At 38.9% G+C, this 20342-nt stretch overlaps 1 protein-coding gene across 3 annotated transcripts in view; it reads right to left on the bottom strand.

Annotated features, from left to right (window-relative positions):
- Positions 1 to 20342, bottom strand: part of MEGF10 (multiple EGF like domains 10) — a 155248-nt gene that overhangs the window by 61694 nt on the left and 73212 nt on the right. The gene's annotated exons all lie outside the window — the stretch shown is intronic.

The raw sequence follows: 20342 nt of genomic DNA, 5'->3' as shown, positions 1-20342 counted from the left end.
ATGGGTGTTGAATTTTGTCTAAAGCTTTTTCTGCATCTATTGAGATGACCATATGGTTTTTATTCTTCAATTTGTTAATATGGTGTATCACATTGATTGACTTGCGTATATTGAAGAATCCTTGCATTACTGGGATAAACCCCACTTGATCATGGTGTATGATCCTTTTAATGTGTTGTTGGATTCTGTTTGCTACTGTTTTGTTGAGGATTTTTGCATCTATGTTCATCAGTGATATTGGCCTGTAGTTTTCTTTCTTTGTGACATCTTTGTCTGGTTTTGGTATCAGGGTGATGGTGGCCTCGTAGAATGAGTTTGGGAGTGTTCCTCCTTCTGCTATATTTTGGAAGAGTTTGAGAAGGATAGGTGTTAGCTCTTCTCTAAATGTTTGATAGAATTCACCTGTGAAGCCATCTGGTCCTGGGCTAAAAGTCAGATTTTAAAATGCAGTTCCCAAGGAAAGGAAGATGGCCATGATTCAAGTCAGTGAGCAGGAAAAAGAGAGCAGGGAAGAAAAAAACCTCAATTGCAAACATTCTAAAATTTATGAAGGGTGACAATAAGCAAAGCCTACTCTCAATATGCATTGCCTAGGCAGCGGTGCATTTATTAATTAGATGCTATAAAAATCACTAGGGAGGAAGCACCCTGCCTAGAGCTCTTAGGATAAATTGCTTTTATGATTAAAAAAAAAGTTTCATTTCATAAAAATCCTGTAACATCAACAGATCTGAAATAAACTATTGAAAAAAACAAAACTAGGCACACAGCAAACAACTTATTAGACTATTAGACATGCAGGATTTATCTTACATTATTAGAACCTACCTTTCATTTCATAATTTCAAAAGGTTTAAATGAATAATTCTGTTTTTAATCAGTATGGCTTTGGTCTCATTAGTACTTTAATAAACATATTTTCACACAATTAAGAGCAGTAGAAGAGAATTATCGAACCTAAAGCAGATCAAGAAAGCAATTACCGAAGAACTCACAATATTCTTTCACAAAATAAGATTAAGTGGTAGTTCCAAGATGAGATTTCAGCCTAATTGTTTTTCATATGAGTAGTTTCTTTTATTGCCTATGGATATGGACAAAGTTGGTTTTTTTTTTCAATTTTAATTCTTTCAATCTAAGATTTATTCTTAAAAAAAAAAAAATTACATGGTATGTTCCTTTAAGCCCTCTCAGCTATCCCAGTTGGAGAAGAATCTGTCCTGTTTTGAAGGTCCCCCAAGGTAAATTACATAGTCCTTTGTAACGTGTTCCCTGGTTCATCAATCCTAAGAGTACGGAAAATCTTCATTCCATGTAAGCCAAACCCATTATCCTATAACTTGATCCCCCCCTCCTCTTAACAGTATAGTCAATCCTGTACATCACTGTTCTCTATATTGTAAATGATTTTATTCCTTAAACATGAATACATCCTTGACACTGCTCTTTGCTATACTAAATACTACAACCTCAATACTTTTATGTATTTTTAAAAGTTTATTCAATTTCACTCATTTTCTTTGCTGAATCCTCTCCAGAATGTCCATATCCCTCTCAACTTCCGGGAGCCTCAGATGCTAAATTAAAGATCCATTTTTCCTTATGTATAATGGGGGATTAATTGATTGACACAGAAAAACAATGTAGGTAATAAAATTACCTTGATAAGGACATCAAGATCATGTCGAAAGCATTAAAAAAAAAATCATGATGACTTAGAGTTCTTTTCCCTCACTGTGATATTGGGGTAAGAGTGAGCTGGAGCACATATGTTTTATAGAGTATATTTTACAACAAGAGGAGAGTGGTAGGAAGAATCCAGGTATTGAGGGGACAGAACTGGTCTCTCCTCTCCCTCATAACCCATTTATTTGTACATCCCATTCAACAGCTTCTCTCTCAGCAGAGCAGTCACGCAGAGACCAGTTCTATTTTCTTGGGATTAGATAAAAACAAAAACAAAAAAAACCCTTAAGATATCACCTCATGGTAGAAACAAGTTTATACCAGACATTGATAACTATCAGCATTAAAGAAAGGGTTTCAGGCTTTTAAAGAAATATTATCGTGCCGACATGGTTAATTTCCTGCCTATATCTAAGCACTGTGGCATGCTTTGAAGTGACAGCTTCTCCCCTTGGGGTTGTATTTCTCTAAAAAGCCACTGATACATGGGCCTCACAATGTGAATACTAAGCACCAACATGGACTCTACTGGGAAGAAAATCCACATACAGAAGTCTACAGACAAATAGACAGGAAGTAGGACAAGTAAGATACAGAAGCCTGGCTTGAATGTAGCCATCAATGTGACTTCCTTTCCTTTCTTCATTTGTCATATTTAACTGCTTCAACATATCCACTTTTAAATGTATACTAGTGAGTTACACAGTTTATTGCACAAAAGCCAGCTTTCTTCCCTGATTACTACAAATACAAGAGTATGTTGACTGTCTAGTACAAGAGGGAGAATTTGTTCCTTACGTTTAGTGCCAAGCTTGACCAATTATCCTGAATTCAAGTACTGTATTTAGAAAGACAGTTTGGAGAGAGTCTGAACTCAAATCATCTGACATCTTTTAGTTAACACCTCACTCAAATTTCAAGGGGCAAGTATTTTACTCCTCAAGAAAAAGGGACTGGGTTGATTACTCTCACTGACAACTTTTTTAAAAAATGTAATATGTATAACTGAATCACTTTGCTGTACAGTAGAAATAAACACAACATTGTAAATCAACTATACTTCAATAAAATAAATTTTTTTTAAAAAATGTAGTTAACATGGAAATAACTTGAATACCCTAATAGGAAAAGGTAAATGAACAAAATTTTGTTTCAGATTAAATTGAAAAGAACCCAGATGCTAATAAGGAAGTGATGCCTCGTTTTCAGCTTCTGGTTTCAGTTCTTATTGTGCGAACAGCTAGAAATGGGCTATCAGAGGCCATGTGCCCAGAATCATGCAGATGTTTCAGGAGACAGCTTAACGAGGGTCTCGGCACAGACAGCTTGCTCTAAGAAGCTCTCATAATAAGTTGGAAATAAAAGGGATTTTAAACTGCTGTGTAATGTCAGGAGTATACAGGCCATGCTACAGCTCTTAGGGACAGCTTAGCAGAGCACTGGCTCCTCTCAAGACAATGGACTCACCCTGGAGCTCTAATGGCTGTAACTTCCAATGACATCTGTAACCACAGGTTATGTTCAGGGGCTGGGGGCTGAAATTCACTCAAGTGATATCTCTTAAGTACCTGCCTTGTGCCAGCCATGGTACCAGGCCTTGACTTCAAACAAGAACAATAAAGCTCATGCTTCTACAAGCTTACAGTTTAATGGCAAGGCGTCAAGTTACTAGGCAAGAGAATAACCTGTGACAGGTAGTGAGGTAAGGATACGGACTGGGTACAACGGAAAACACAGGGATGACACTTAACCAGTGTTGGTGAGTCGGGAAAGCCTTCCCTGATAAAATGGTGTCTAAGCGAAGACCTAAAGGCAGAGGGTGCCATATTTAGGTAAAGGGCAGAGGATTTGTACATAGGAAAAAGGGGGACTGCAAGGAGAGGGAGGTTGCAGGGTTATTACATTCAGAAAAATGATACATGCACTGGCCAAAAGCCTTTTACATGACAAACATCCATGAATGCCCTCTTGGGCTTCTACATTATTGTATCATGGCCACTGTCATCTTTCTTAGCTATGTGCACAACAAAAAGAAGTATAGAAATAAGCAGAGAAGAAGAGATATTAGACATGTCCTCTCCCTCCATCAGTCCTCCCCAGCCTGCCAAGCTCAGCTCAGAAACCTCTGTGCTTCAGGTACATTTTACAACCCAATCTGAGATGCTCTCTGAAAAAGGCAATATATATTTTCCATGACACTCACTTTGCACTTAGATCACAGTTTTTATATATGTTTGCCTTGTCTCATATCTCTCAAATAAAATTGAATTTCATAGGTGTTAAGACACGCGGACACCCTTCTAGATCTTAGCAGTTATCAACAGAAGGTTTCATACAATCATGTCCTGGCAGTCACCTGGCTGACAATGATGGTGAGAAGTATTCTTATTCAGAGATATTAAGCTGTGAAAAACTGTGCAACTGAGTCATGAAGTAGTGTAATAATAATGATGAGACTGATACTTACAGTGAGGATGATTATCTCTCCCTTTTTGGGAAAATCAGCATTCTTATGCACTATTATGGGATAGCAGATACCACATCTAGTTTAGAGATTAGTCTGGGAAAGTATATCAAAAGCCCTTTACTCATAAATTCCTCTTTGGGGATTTTTCCAAAAGAAACAAACATAAGCGTGTAAAGACAATTAGTAATACTTACATTGTGCCCACAGACGTTGTTCTAAGCACCTGAAATAGATGAATGACCACAGTGTCCCTGTGAAGCAGGGACTACAGTTACCCCTATTTTATAGAAGAAGAAACTGAGATCCAGGTGACGTGCTTAAAGTTACACAGGCAAAAACGGGTGAAGAACAGACCTCCCGTCTTCACTTTGGATTCTAAACCACTATATTCTACCCCCTCCCAAGCTTTAAGGATGCTTATCCCAGCACTGTTTATAACAACAAAAAAATTAGAAACAACCTAATTTTCTAGCAATAAAGGACTGGTGAAAAAAATTTTGGTATAATCATACAACGGAATACCATGCATCAATTAAAAGTGAAATTATAGAAGAATATTTAATGAACTTGAAAGATGTTTACAATATTGTAACTGTAAAAAGTAGATTAAAAATATGTAGCACATGATCCAATTTTAGCAACAGATTAGAATAAACTAGATGAAATTGTCATTAACTTAGGTCAAAAATGGCCTAATATCAGCAACTGTATATGGTTGAACCTAATATGTGGGGAAGGGAGGAGAAGAGGGAGAATGAGAAAGACACAGACAGAGAGACAGATATTGAAAGACTCTGTGGGCCAATGGGACCACTGGGTAACTCTGGGTCTTAAAACTGTGCGTGATTTTTTTTTATTCATTTAAATTAACTAGATTTTCTAAATTTTCTGCAATTGAATGTATCCTTTTGGCAGGAGGAGAAAAGCAAGCAAAAAGTTACATTTTTAAATAGTTCAATCTGCTGAGCATTTGTACTGTGCTATGTTCTGTACTCCACGCTTTACACACCTCTCTCCAGTCCTCACAGCACTGACAAGGTGGGTGTCATTATCACCTTCAGCACATGGAGGATATTTAGGATGAAAACATCTAGGTAAAATGTCCAACAGAACACCAGACTGTGGTATCAGTACTTAAACCCAAGGTTGTCTGCAAACAAAAGTCCAAGCACTTTTCACAAGTCCATTCTGCTCCTTAAGTAGTGAAATTACGTATTTTGGTTAAACATAATATCCCACAATTATGTTTTTCATCTAATATGATCCATTAAGGCGGAGCAGCCAATGATAAGACCTTTCACTGAGCGAGCCTATGGGGTCAGCCAGTGACTCAATATTCAGGGGCACTGAAGATAGGAAATTATCTCAGTAGTGAGAACATAGGGCGTTTCTCAAAGAGAAAATAAAATTAAGGAGATGGTTAAATCTGAAGAGCTTCTGTAAGTTGAAAATGATTCTATGCAAACAGAAAGGGCAGTGAACTCACTGTGAAAACAGTACTGATGCCATTAGTGGCCTGCTAAGGAGTACACTAACCTGAAAACTAGGCCTGCATAGTACCTGGCACATGGCTGGCTCTCAATATATATTTGGTGAGTGAACGAAAGTGACTGTGCACGCAAAGCAGGATAACTAACTTGGACAAGCAGAGAAACCTTAAAACCATCATCGCAATTCTAGGTATATCCTCCTCTCCTAATTCACTTCAAGCAGTCCAGTTTTCCATGCAAAGGACAGGGAGAGAGAGAATAGGTTCCAAGACACACTGAGTTTTGAACATGTGTCAGCATTATGCAGCTACTTTATTTTAACCTCACAATAACTCGATGAGATGGGTATAATTACTTCAACATTTCATGTGGAAAATGGACTCAAATGATAATTTGCTCAGTCACTTAGCATTCAGGTGGCAAAAGCAAGGGTTCAACCCAAACCCATCAATGCTTCCGTATCTGCACTCTTCCACACACCCTGTGGACCATCCCAAGCGAGCAATGCTCATCAATTACCGGATCTGATATCAGTGCTCATTACTGGCTTCTGCCTGCTTTTCAAAGGGGAACCCTCTGGGACAAAAGTGTCACAGATATTTGAGAAGTAATACTTGTTTGCCTAAAATGACAGTTCCTAGGCTTCAAAGTGTTAGTAGCAGGTTCATCAGAATGGTTTGATAAGAAATGTTCCAACATGTCCATAGCCATGTATGTATTGACAAAAACAAGGCATTAGGAAAAATCTTTGAACAAATGAGAGATGGTTTAGTAAATCTCTTGTTTTTGTGTAGACCAAGAAAAAAGAAAGGAGAACAATTAGAGATACAGAGAAATGCCAAATGGAGAGATACTCCAGAGGAAAGAACAAGGGCACATTAATACATTGTCTCATCCAAAGGACTCCCTCAGCAGAAAAAAAAAAAAAAAAAAAAAAAGGATGAAATCATTTTTCCCTTAGATAAAGAAGTGACGGTTACCATCAAATTCACCTTGTTACAAAATTCATCAATCACTAGCTGGCTCAAGAAATGGGTACGATTACTTAGCATTAGACAGGCCTGGACCTTAGCAGGGACACTGCAACTTCATAGGAATGGAAACTTGAGCAAGTCCCTGACCTTTATTATACTTAATTTTCTTTTTGTAAAATGGGGATGGTGAAATGTACTAATTACATCAAAAGTACTTGTTGCTATGTGTGACACAGCACAGATCTGGTAGCAGCAGAAATTTTATTCCGTGGTTGGCACAGTGGAGCGTCCCACCCCTAGAAAAACATCCTCCAGCTGTATATGAGGCTGGAATAACAGGCCTGTCGGTGGTTTGCATTATTTGTTTGTCTTGCATGAATCATTCATGCCAAAAAGGACAACTTGGTTCTCACAATGTGAATTCCAAAAACAAACTGCCCAGTAACTCCATAAAGTAAAAACAAGCCCTGATGTATCACCCTTTTCATCCATTTTTATAAAGCCAATTGGAAAAAGCTCAGGCCTGGGATGAAAACCAGCGTTAATTTACATCCTATTCTTAATTGTTAATTAAAAACTGGATTTAGAAATTTCTCACTTGCTGATGATTAACGTGTTCAGAGGTGTAGGCTCATACATGGAGCCCAGAAATATAAAAGGAGAAACTTAGAAACAAACATGTGAACTTCTTAATAATACTCCCCTTAGCATAAAGAAGTAGATGGTCATAAATAAAATCTAAAGAATCCTGCCATATTAGAAGGCATCAATTCCAGGACTTGATTTTTCCCCAGCTTATCTACACCCACCAAGACCACAGAAACAGCCTTGAAACACATTTTGAAGTATAAGATGCTTTTTTTAAAGCAATTGGTTCTGAATTACAGCGAAAACCAAAAGGGCCCAATTCTGTGTGCTTGTGTTTAGTATAAAGAAACCTTAGATGAACTGAGTAGTCCGTTTTTTTGTTTTTGTTTTATCTTGGTTTAACACCTCTGGGATCGAAGAGGTAAAACTGTAGAACTATATGGGGTTCAAGAACTTTGTGGATACATCTCCACCAGATATTTACAAAGGGATAATGTGTTGAATCTTGGAACTCATGTTTATCATAGGGAAAGTGACATCAGTTAATAATACATAACTACCCTCACCAGGGTTGTTGTTTGAAGTAACTAAGACTGTAAGTGCCCTTAACATCTAAATGTCAAGCATCTATTAGGTTACATCAGTCAGCTATACAGACTTAAAAATATATTTTTACATGGAGTTTGACCGTGATGTTCTCCATTGACTTTAAATGTAGGAAAATCTGTGATTATGAGAGAATTTAATAGGAAAGAAAATTCAGCCCTTCATATTCTCATATATAGACAAAGCACAAATAAGTCACTTTCAAGAAAATATCTCTACAGAGTGTGTGGCTTTCAAAAGAGACCAAAATAATTTTCTGCTGTCTCAAAGGATAGAAAAACATGATTCTTCCTGAAATAGACACACTTTCTTCCCAAGCCTTGGTTCCCTCAGGGTCTTTTATCTCCCTGTGATTTCATTCCTTGTGCCTCCGGCTAACAAGGCTATGGTGTGTCATTCCCTTTGTTAATGTAGAAGAAAAGATCCTCTTTCAAAACATCAAGTGCTTTAAAAATAAAACAAGTTTGTAAAGCTTCTCCATCCATGAAGAAGAACAATAAAAATGTATTTTCCAGATCCTCTGAAAGCACTAAAACCTCATGTCCTTCACATGTCAAAAAGCCGGCTGGAGAGCTGACAGGGTGCCAGCAATCACTATGGACAACTACCCAGTGCTGTTTATATTAATATTATTCAGTGGCTGAGAGAGAACCTTTATTCTTCTTCTTTAAAAAATGTTTATTAAATGAATTTTCGAAGCATGAACTGTCATTTTATAACATCAGTGCATGCTTATCCCAAATTATGAACCAGAAAAAAGGGTGTGAAATGTTTATTCTTTAATGTTTCTAAATGTAAATGTTGATATCTCTCAACGAGAGCACATTGATGACTCTATTCACAGTGGAGGGAAATCTCAAGGATATAAATTGTAGGCTGGGATTAAGTAAGGGATTTGGGGGGATTACATTTATTCACTGAAGTCAAAAGAATAACAACGACCTTGGGAGCCATTACGGGATACTTTGCTTTATAAAGTCTTGCCATATTTTTGCTCTTTTGCTCATTTATTCTTGCATTAAAAATGTACAAAGCAGCTTCTATGGTTACTAAGTTTGTTTGTTGAGTACTTACTATTGCTCCTCCCTAAGACCTGTCTTATAGCTAAGATTTCTTTGTCTACTGGAAGAGACTGGCCGACAGTGAGACTTATCAGAAAAGAATGTGCTAAGCCTTGCAGTGCACAGGACACTCGAACACAGAGGACTTACACCCACTGCGCCTCTGGGCAGAGGAGAGCAGGGAGGGGAGAAGGCTTCCAGAAGAGGTGGGCTGGAGGTGAGCACTGAAGGATACGTACTCAGGACCACCACTGTGCAAGTACTTATTATCTTCATCCTGGATGTGAGAGGCCAAAAGGCGGAAGCCTTAAATGATTTGCTTAAAACCCAACAGTAAGGAAAATCAGGTCCCAAACCCTCAATGCTAACAGGATGGTCTGAAAAATTTAAGTTTTCTTGAGTAAAAAAAAAATTTAATCACAGAAGACAAGTACTACTATAGCAAAGGCCCACGTTCTCACAACCTAGAATTAACTGTTGTGACCATTGCATCACATTTGCTTCATCATTTAATGCAAGAAATAACACATTACAGTTAAAGTCCCTTATCTCCTTTGTACCTGGTTTTCAGTTCTTTCCCTACTCCTTCCTCAGAGGGAACCACAGTCATGATTTTTTTTTTTTTAATAAAAAAATTTATTTATTTATTTTGGTCTGCGTTGGGTCTTTGTTGCTGCGCGTGGGCTTTCTGTAGTTGCAGTGAGCGGGGGCAACCCTTTGTTGTAGTGCGTGGGCTTCTCATTGCAGTGGCTTCTCTTTGTTGCAGAGCACTGGCTCTAGGCATGTGAGTTTCAGTAGTTGTGTCTCGCGGGCTCTAGAGCTCAGGCTCAGTAGTTGTGGCACACAGGCTTAGTTGTTCTGCGGCATGTGGGATCTTCCCGGACTAGGGCTCGAACCCGTGTCCCCTGCATTGGCAGGCAGATTCTTAACCACTGTGGCACCAGGGAAGTCCCCACTGTCATGATTTTAATGTGTATCATTCTAGTCTGCTTGTGTGCCCAAAAATTATATATTGCATGTATTAATATATTATTAATATATTAATAATAATATATTGCATAAATTTTATGAATTTATTAGTTTTCTATTAAAATGTTTATATCACTGTGTATCTTGTTTTCACCCAATATTACGATATTGAGATCCACTAATGTTGACACATCTTTTAATGCAGTGTATTACTACATAGAAATTTATACGAATGAATGGCTACACAGCATTACACTGTATTAACAACCTCCAATAAATCTATCTTTTCTCATATTCAAGGCCATTTTTACTTGTCTCCAAATTTTCACTGTTACAAAGATGCAAAGATTATATCCCCTATACATGTATGCAAAGGTTTCTCCAAGGTATACAGACAGATTATAAAGAAGTAAAAATAAAATTACCTAATCCTATGGTGTACACAAATCAACATTTTATTCTAGAGACAGCCAACTGTTCTCCAAAGTTACTCTGCCAATTTACCCTCCTGAGAGCAGTGTGTGCAAGCTTCCTTTCACATCTTCATTAACACTTGATATTGTCAGACTTCTAGACATTTGCCAATCAGATGGTGAAAAATGACATCGTGTTCCTTCATTATGCACTTCCTCAGTTATTACGAAGATAAATATTTTCATATGCTTATTAGCCAATCAGGTTTCCTTGCCTTGAATTACCTTATTGTATCCTTTGCCTAATCTAAAGTTGAGGGGGTTTTTTCCTTATTGATTTGTGGGAGTTCTTTACATATCCTATATACTAATCATTTGTTTTATACGTTGCAGAAATCTTTCTCCATTCTCTTCTTTCTCTTTTAACTTTGCTTATGGTGTCTTAAAGAACTGTTTAACTTTGATGCAGTCTAATTATTCTAAGAACTAATTTACAGCATGGATAAATCTGGTTTGTGTAATACTAATTTTACAACATGAGGCTATTTTTATTTGTAAGGATAAAGGGGCTTTTCTTTAATACATGAACAAAAATTCACAGCTATATACTAATATCAAGTTCAAATCAATTCCATTAAAATTTAAACTTTCTTTGGAAGTTACTTCCACTCATTTTGTGCAAGAGTAGTGAGTAGTAAAACCATTAGGTTTTCACAGAATTTTAAGACACCATTTATGGCCCAGAGGCAGGGCACTTATAACCTCTACTACTTACCCTATTGAAACAGTCTTTATAAGTAGTATAAATGTTATTGTTTTATTACTTTCTACACTTTATTAATTTACACATGTCAAACATGATTACTTTGCTCTAACATATATGTACAAATATTCAAACTTTTTAAAGTCAACTCGGTTGTCAATGAATTAGAAGATATTTTGACCAAAGAAGGAAAAAACGGTTTTTTTTCTCATCTGCCCTGAGGAAGTTTTCAAGTATTTAAAAAAATTCTTTGACACAATCACAAACAATAAGAAATTTGATATAGTCATGAAAGATACCGGACTATATGTTAAACCAGAGGACTTAATTTTAGCCAATTAAGAGCATAACCTTATGAGAGGAAATGTACATGGCTTTACTAAAATCAGGTATTAGTCTCCTTGATTTTACAGGTAAGGTAAAACCCTTCCTCTTTTGAGGGTGAGGAGCTCTCTACGTACACAACTTCTTCAAAGTTTATGGAAACGACACCTAGTTCATCTTGCCTGGCTTCTACAATCTCACTGCAGCTGCTAGTTTATGGGAATTCACCAAGGATGAATGAGCCTGCATTGCACACAGCCAAGGTGGATCCTGAAGCCACTGGAGCCTGAGCTCCCTTAAGGCCACTGAAGGAAGGACTTCAGGTCATGCCCTTTCTCTAGAAGACCTTTGACCACGTCCTCCTTGACTTCTCCAGATGCTTTGCCTATATATTTGTAGATGGACTTCCAATCCCTCTATTAAACTGAAAGCATTTGAAAGAAGAGGCAGAGTCTTTCATCTCTCATATCTCATGTTTATATCCATTACTGCTCCTGGAACATTTATGCCTTCATTCCTTCCTTCCACAAATATTTGTTGAGAATCACTGGGTGCCCAGCACTGTGCTAGACATTAGGTGAATAAATTAGCTAGGCAGCAGTGAATAAAACAGACAAAATTCACGTTTCTATGGGCCTTCTATCCTGGAGGGGAATACAGACAAAAAAACCAAACCAAACAAACAAACAAAAAAACGAAGTATTTTCAAATAGTGCCATAAAAAAACGTTAAAAAGATGACGTAATAGATAGTTACGGGAGAATATTGTTTATGTAGTCAGGGAAAGCCTCTCCTGGTGGTGACACTTAGATTGAAAGTTCGTTGACCTAAATTAGAAGCCAGCCACATAAAGTTCCAGGGAGTAGAGTATTCTAGGCAGAGGAAATATCAAGTGCAGGGGCAGAAATGAAGCTACTGTGTTCCAAGAAAGGGAGGCAGAGGCTGAGCAGTGTGGTACCCTGAGCGAGCAGTGGGATGAGAAGGGGCCGGGAACGTAGGGAGGGACAGATCAAACAGGGCTTGGTAGGTCACGTCAGGGCTCTGGGGTTTATTCTAACTATAATGGGAAATACTGGGGAGTTTGGGGAAGGGGAGCAGTATGCTCTGAAGTGCATTTTTACAAGATCACTCTGGTCTCAATACAGAGAACTGACTGGAGTGGGGCTCAAGTAGATGCAGCAGCAGGGAGACTACTGTGATCACCAGTTAAGAGAGGACGGTGGCTTGGATTTGAGTGGCAGGAATAGAGAGTAGGAAAAGGTTAGATTATCTTATATTTTGAGGTTGAACAAAGATTTTCTGATAAACAGATGTAGAGGGAGATTACACAAAGTTAAAAAAAAAAAAAAAGGAAAAAATATCAATAAATGATGTGTGTGGAGTGGAGTTAAATAAAATGACAGCCCAGCCTTGGCTTTACAGCATGTGAACCAACTAGCGCAAGTAACATAAACATCTATAGTGTTCTCACCATGCCCCGAGCAATGTGAACCAGACGTGAATTCATCTGGTAAGGACATTAATGGTCAGAGGTCGGAGATAATGCAAAAAACTGCACGAGGGCTCTGTCTGGGGAGCCTCCTGGCAAGCAACTGTGGACAAAGAGAGGCTCCTGCTCAAGAAGGGTGTGGCCTGCTGGGCAAAACAACATGTCCACAAAGAGCCCCTCCATCCATTCTCCAGTCCACAGACCGGTCTGATGCGAAGTCTGGTGGAAGGCACAGTTGTCACACAAGGAATTGTAAGTAAGTGCCATTTACTGAGCCATTATCATGCCACCAGGCACAGTGCTGAGTGCTGGGTACTCAGCAGGTATTGTGTCATTTAATTCTCACAAGCATATGACATAGATACTTTGAACCTTATTTTAAGCTAAGGAAAGTGAGGCATAGACACAGCACAGAATGGAGAGGCACTAAGTCTACTGTCATTCAGTTCCAACAGGGAGTTGGGTGGGTGGATGTGGAAGAGATTGTCTGCCACTTCAGAGAGTAACCAACAAAAGCCCAGGTTTCAGACTCCTTCACAAAGGCAAAATCAGCAGTTTCCGTGTGTGACCTCTATCAAGATACTCAGGCAGTCCATCAGTGAAATAGCTTTCGGGCAGTTCCGATGAACCATTCATCCCGAGCTCAGTCCTCCCCACCTGTCATCAGTGTCTGGCCCCCATGCCAGTGAACCCAAATGATCTACTCTTATTCTGCTGCTCCATCAACCTGACTTCTAAAGTAGTTCTGACAGGGTGATGGGTATGTTAACGACTTGCCGCGAGGACTGGGCTCCGGTGACTTCTCTCCCCAGACAACATCGATCCTCTATTGTATCCAGTCAATAGACCTTTACAGCAGACTTTGCTGGCGAACAAGTCAGCTTTTTGTGCCTTACAATTTCTGGCTTGTAATACCCTTCAAATGGATTCCCCCATTCGAATATCCTGCAGGCAAATTCTTATTACTTACTCCGAGCAGCACAGCGTGCTTGCTTTATCTAAAAGGTTATCAGTATTCTTAATGTTGTATCTGAAAATGTTTGAGCTAGTCTGGCCTCCTAGGCATGTTTTCACTACTTCCAAGAACGTTTAACCAGAAATGCTATTGGTGACTAAATAAACCCCAGTTTGGATTTTCTAGACCAAAATTAATTTCCATTTTTTGTTTCTAATTGGTACTACTGTCAAAAGCCTAGGGAACAAGCATTTGAAAACTATTTGCTGGCTGCTGGCTGATTTAGGACTCTCCATGTGTTTTTGGATGTGCCCTATAGCCAGAGGAGAAATAAATTTCTCTATAGACCTTTAGAAAATCATAAATAGAATTATATGGGTCGAGAGAACAAATGTATTATTGCTACTCATACAAAAGGTTTAAAGGGTTTCCAAAACAAAGAAAGATCTCGAGGATTGCAGACACATATTTATGAGAGTAAATCACACATAGAATCATAGGTTTGAAAGGGATCGTAAATACAATCTGGCCCAACATTCTTAATGTTACAAATGAGGAAATTACAAATTACAAACGCATCCAACCAAATTGGTATCATTTTAAATGACATGTTAGTGTGCCCTCAACACCTCTCAGGAACCTTTGTTTTGCTATTTTGTCTGGTGGTATCAGTCCTGCCTCCTGCTCTCATTCACTGACCTTTGTCACTTTCACCAAATCTCCTTTCCAGCTCCAGGAGGCACCAGATCCTTATTAAAATTACTGGCTGTGAATGAGATGCGAGTCTGGTTCCACTATTTACCAGAAGCATAAACTTAGGCAAGACACTTAATTTTTCTGTGCCTCCATTTTCTCATCTGTATAATAGGAACAAGAATTGTAACAATGTAGTTCCTGTGAAGCCGTAAAGCCCTTACAAAGATGCTTGGCACATACTAAGCGCTCAATATAGAAGAACTATTGCTGTCATCATCACTATCAATGTGCCCAACTTCTGCTCCCCTTGATATCAGCAGATTATCTCTTCCCCAGTTTACCAAGAGAAGAAAGGTCATCAAATATGAACTCACTCAGATCCTCCTCCCCACTGCCCGTGAGCTCCTGAGCCCAGAAACCTATCGACATCCTGCCTGCCACTCTTTCCTCCCTCGTTTTGTTGGGAATGGGAAGTACTTCATGCTAATCCTTCCATCAGTGTCAGGATCCCATCCGTCTTCTCAGGAGCTGTGTTCCCTCGATTAAATGACCTCTCAATTCAATCTCCAGACTCTGTCTTTTCTTTCACCATCCTCTCAGCCTCTTTCACCTTAAAACACAATCAAAAGCAAACAAACAAACACCAAACTTTCTCTTGAGCCTACATTTGTCTTCTACTAACTCCTTATCTTTTTGCCCTTCCTTGTTGACTTCCCAGTTAAGTTTCTGGAAGAGGAGTCTATGCTTTAGCATCTTTGCATCACCCCTCACCCCACAGCAGTCTGCTTTCTGTCCCCAGCACAACATTAGGCCCTTCTTTCTAGTCCAGCCAGAAAACCTCTCACTACTTTACCCACCACCATTTCTAGCTTCCTCAATCCACCTCTTCTCCTGAGGCTGTTCTCTTCCTCAGGACGAGACATTTACAAGTCTGTCTACTTTTCTCCAGGCTGCGAGCTCTGTGGGACCAACAACTATTCCTCATTGGTTTCTTTATCTGCAGCATCCAGCACAGTTCCTTGCACACAGTAATCAATGAAAGTTCAAACTATGAACACATGAATGACCTTCTCAGAAGCATACATTCAATCTCATTAAATGAAACAAACATTTACTGCTCTCCAATCACATGCCAGGCACAGTGGAGGCTAAAGACATTAATAATACACAGCCCCTGCCCTCCAGGAGTTTTTTACCATCCAGTGAGGGAGGAAGAGAAATACAGGACTGATGAACAGACAAGAGATATTGATGGGGGAGGAACAGAGAGAGAACAGGAAAGAGGAGGAAAGAGAGAAGTGGAGCTAAGATAATGTTACACAGGCTAGGGTATTCTTTAGGATGCCAATAGAAGTAAAATACATACATGCTTTTTTTAAAAAAAAATCATTTAATCAAACCTAAAAAGAGGTAATATGCCCAAGTCAGTCAAATAAATCATGATTTCACTTCAAGCAAACAGACCATGTTCAGTTCTCTGACACACCTGGTTTTTCATACAGAAAATAATTTGAGACCCAGGAACACTGATTGTATACCATATGTAGGAATCCGTCCATCCACTGACAAAGTAAACAGTCATACTAAACCTCCAAGGGAAGCCTTTTTAAATTTGTGCTTGTGAAGGTACTGTCAGACTCTTAATTTCCCATGTATATTGGGAAGGAAAAAATATACAGAGAGATAGCTATGAAAACGAGTTACTCTTCTGGCTGGAATGATTGATCCTGATTATCACAGGGAAACTGGGCTGCTGCTGCATAACGGGAGAAAGCTGAACTATGTCTGGAACGCAAGGGATTCTGTGGGGCACCTCTTGGTACTTCCATGCCCGGTAGTAAAGGTTAATGGAAAGTGTCAACAACCAATAAAAGGCAGGACAACTGAGAATTCAGATCCTTCAGGAATGGAGGTTTGAGTCACTCCTCCAGATGAAGAACCCTAAGTAGCTGAGGTTTGGGCTGAGAGGGAGAAATATGAAATGGGGAAGAAGGAGGCCATACATACAGGTACAGCATGTGACTAATTACAGAAAAGAGGCCTGTAGTAGTTTGTAACATTTCTCTTTGCTTGCTACATCTATGTGTTTATTTGTAGAAGCTATTTTCTTTTTTTCTGCTCTTTGCATTTTTATTTAATTTTATATAAAATAAAAGTTGTTGGAAGATAACTTTAGTATCTAGGTAGCAAAATATTCAGTGGTATTTCATCTGAATTTCAGGAAAAATTAATATAACCAGCAACGGATACCATGACTGTTGGGACTTGCATCTCCTCATTTGGGGAAAAGAGTGAGAACATCTTAACTTGTAAGATGTCAGGCTGCATTTTATTAGATGGAAATGCAGAGTCATTTTGTTGATGTACAAGAATTCAAATGTATGTAGAAAGGTGCACAGAAGAGCTGAGTAAACAAAGGAGTGGACTGGACCAGTTATCACTTTATTGTCTCTCAGGGCTAAATTTATCCTTCATTTTTATCTACAAAAATGGAAGTGGGCCCTTTAAGTACTCTTCCTTTGCCAGCTGGCTGACTGTTAGGCATTTTCTGTAGGATGCCGGAGAGACTCTGTAGGAGGAAGGTGTTGCCCATCATGGTTCTAGTGTGCCAGCTCAACTGACTCCGGAAGTGCCCGTGGCTCTTCCAGCACCCAGCCCCTGCCCTGTCAGCACAGTGGGGGTGGCTTCTCCAGCAGCTTCTTCAGCATCCAGCTCCTACAGTGCACCGTGGCCAGCAGCACCCATCAGCCAGCAACTTCCCCTGGCATTCCCCCTTGGGCTTTTTTGTAGCAGAGTGCTTCTGGTAAGACACTTCTCCAGAACAGCTTTCTCAAGCATCCTATAGAACAGATTTCTAGCAAGTTCCAGAAAGCAGATTTCCAGCAAGTTTCACTAGGGGTGTACCATGGCAGTCTCTCTGCCATTCAGTGAGCTGTGGCTGTGCTCTAACAAGGTCTGCATCACACCGTTAGTGGGGCTTCATCTTTGGGTGTTCTATATCTCAGCCCTAGGAGTAGTGGATGCTCCTTATTTCTGTCATTCCTGTATTCTTTTGAGTGTTATCTACTTTCTACTAGCCAATCTCTACACCAAATTTGTGTTATAGCTAATGATTCTTTTTAATAAACTTTCCCTGCTCAAGTTACTATGTGTTCCAGGAGCAACACACACACCAGCACCCAGATCTTAGTTTCTAAATACCATTCTCCAATGGCTCATTCTAGGACTGAAGCAGGAAAAACACAAAGTGAGCTTGGAGTATCCTACAGTAGCAGAAAGTAAGGAACTGCTCAAAAGACCAAACAAAACAAAACGACCAAACAAAAGGACAATGGCGTGTGAAAAGGACACAGAAGCCACCTAAAAGAACTCCCAGTTGCCAAAGCTGGAACAATTTAAGCAACAAAATAAACAATATAATATTGACTTCTCATGTAAATATATATGAGTCCACACTGATATAAATAAATGATTGATTAAATGGGAGAGAATAAATAAATCTTCCCTATAGAATATGTCCAGATAACATATGTAGATATTCTCCCCCTCAAAACCATGGAGCTTAATCTCTACCCTTCATCCTTGAGGGTAGGCTAGACTTAGTGACGTATTCTCAGAGAAAAAGGAAAAGGAAAAATAGTAACTTTATGTGGAGAAACCTGGCAAACACTACACATCACCAAATGATGAAGGTTAACCGAGTGATGACACCATCAGTGCTGTCGTGTGAATATCATCATACGCCTGATACGATATAATGAGACAGGCACTTCAACTCTGTGGTATTTTCATAACCTGTACCCCTAGTCTAGTCATGAGGAAAACACAGACTGGGGGACATTCTGCAGGATATCTGGCCAGTTCTCGTCAAGTTTGTCAAGGTTATGAAAAACAAAGACTGAGCAATTGTCACAGACCAGAGGGGACTGGAGAGATGTGAAAATGCAGTGCAGTGCTCAGGACTAGATCCTGGAACAGAAAGAGGACATTAATGGAAAAAATAATAAAATCCAAATAAAGTCTAGAGTTTGTTTAATAGTAATATACTAGTAAGGAACTAACTGGTATTGTATTCATGTCAATTTCTTTTGGCAATTAGTTTTGCCAAGCTAATGGTAACTTAATATGTTAAGGGAAAAACTGGATGCAAGTGTATGGAAACTGCCAACTCTCTTTGTAACTCTTCTAAAATTGTTCCAAAATGAAAGGTTTACTCAAAAAAATGATTGCAGTTTCTGTCTCTTGATTGGACCCTGACTAATACAAGGAACTGGTGTCATTAAAAAAGCAATCATTTTCTGGATCTAACATATATTATCAAATATATGCATAACAATAACCAGAGAGGAGGGGGCAGAGAGATAAAAATCCTTGGGAATTAGGCCATTTTAACTCTGCTACTTAGTAGATTACTAGAGTGTGCATTTGCTTCAAGAATTATCTGGCCAAGAGTAACTAAATTACACACCTCCTAATGAGTGATATTACGGTAACAGCTATAGACAAAACCCAGGTAACAAAATTCAGTGCTCTGGCTCAGAATAGCATTTTCTTAGGTGCTTAAAAAAGGTGTCAGAAATGTTTTCTAAGAACATCTTTAAAGCCTTCAGATATCTGTCCACATTTATTTATGCTTCTGTTCATGATAAAGCCAAAACATAAGCTGTGGAGAATAAACTAAAAGTCACCTCAATATCATCATCCAGGATTGAAAGAACATGTGTTGTCAGAATTCTAGAGGCTTCATTCAAAAGTCAGTCAACTCCGAAATGAAGCAACAGTTTGTTTTCTAGAAGGCTTAAATCAGTTCTAGAGAGTCTGAAACCCATGTAGACCTTTTGTTTTGTTTACACACTCTTTAGTCTGATCTCTCAGTTTGAGGTAGGCTGCAGTTCTTAGGGGACAAAGTATGACTGCAATAAAATTATTCCACAGTATTCTCACCCTGAAATTAGTAACAAATCTCATTTCTCAAATGCAGAATATAGCCACTCTTCTCCTTCCCAATGGTTTATACAATAATGTTATTTTTCTTCCAAATGTGTAGGCACAACTGATCTTTAAGTTGGAAAAGTCAATGAAAGCAACAATGCATTTGAGGTCTGTCAGCCAGAAAAATGGACATGAGCCAGATCCCACATCCCAAACATTTTGCCTCAACGGCATGTGAACGAAGTGCCCTCTCTCCTCTTGATCTCTAACAGAAGGCTAACAAAACCTTGCAAGACAGTTACCCATTGGAATGGGAAGCCTGTCGGGGCAGAAAGACGCATGCACGCGTGCGCGCACACACACACACACACTCCCTGTTTAGGACACGATAAAAAGGCTCTTTCACATGGAATGTTCTATGCACAGACAGCATAAGGACCTCCCCTGAAGATGCTGTTTTAGAGGCAGTCAAGAGATCACAAGTCTAAAACAAGTAGTTCTAACAAGATAAAGAGTAATCTCCCCAATTCCAAATGGAAGCAAGTAAAATTTCTTAAAACCAGCTTATCTACATAGCTTGAAGTTCTTTTGGACTAGTTTCAGAAAATTCTTTGGTAGCAGGGAGGACAAAGTTGCGTTGTCACGAGAGTCTGCTAATTTTTAAAACTATTTTTCCCTTTCTCTAAATGTAAACGTTTCATGCATTACAATTTAGTTGCACTTCACTTCCTTCTCACATTTTTCAAGGCAAAACGAAGTATAAAGGAACAGGAAGAGTGCACAATTACACGCACAGCAAGGAGTTAGCCAGAAGACCTAAGTTTTAACTGTGAAATTTAGAAAAGCAACTGTATTACATGACATTCCATCATTTAATCCTCATAATAATGAATACAGGATTTTAAGTGCAATCTGCTTATAGTCCAAAA

Source organism: Balaenoptera borealis (assembly GCF_965194805.1).
Source record: "Balaenoptera borealis genome assembly, chromosome: 2".
NCBI lineage: Eukaryota > Metazoa > Chordata > Mammalia > Artiodactyla > Balaenopteridae > Balaenoptera > Balaenoptera borealis.
Note: the sequence above shows the minus strand (reverse complement) of the source record. Positions and strands in the feature narration are given on the sequence as shown.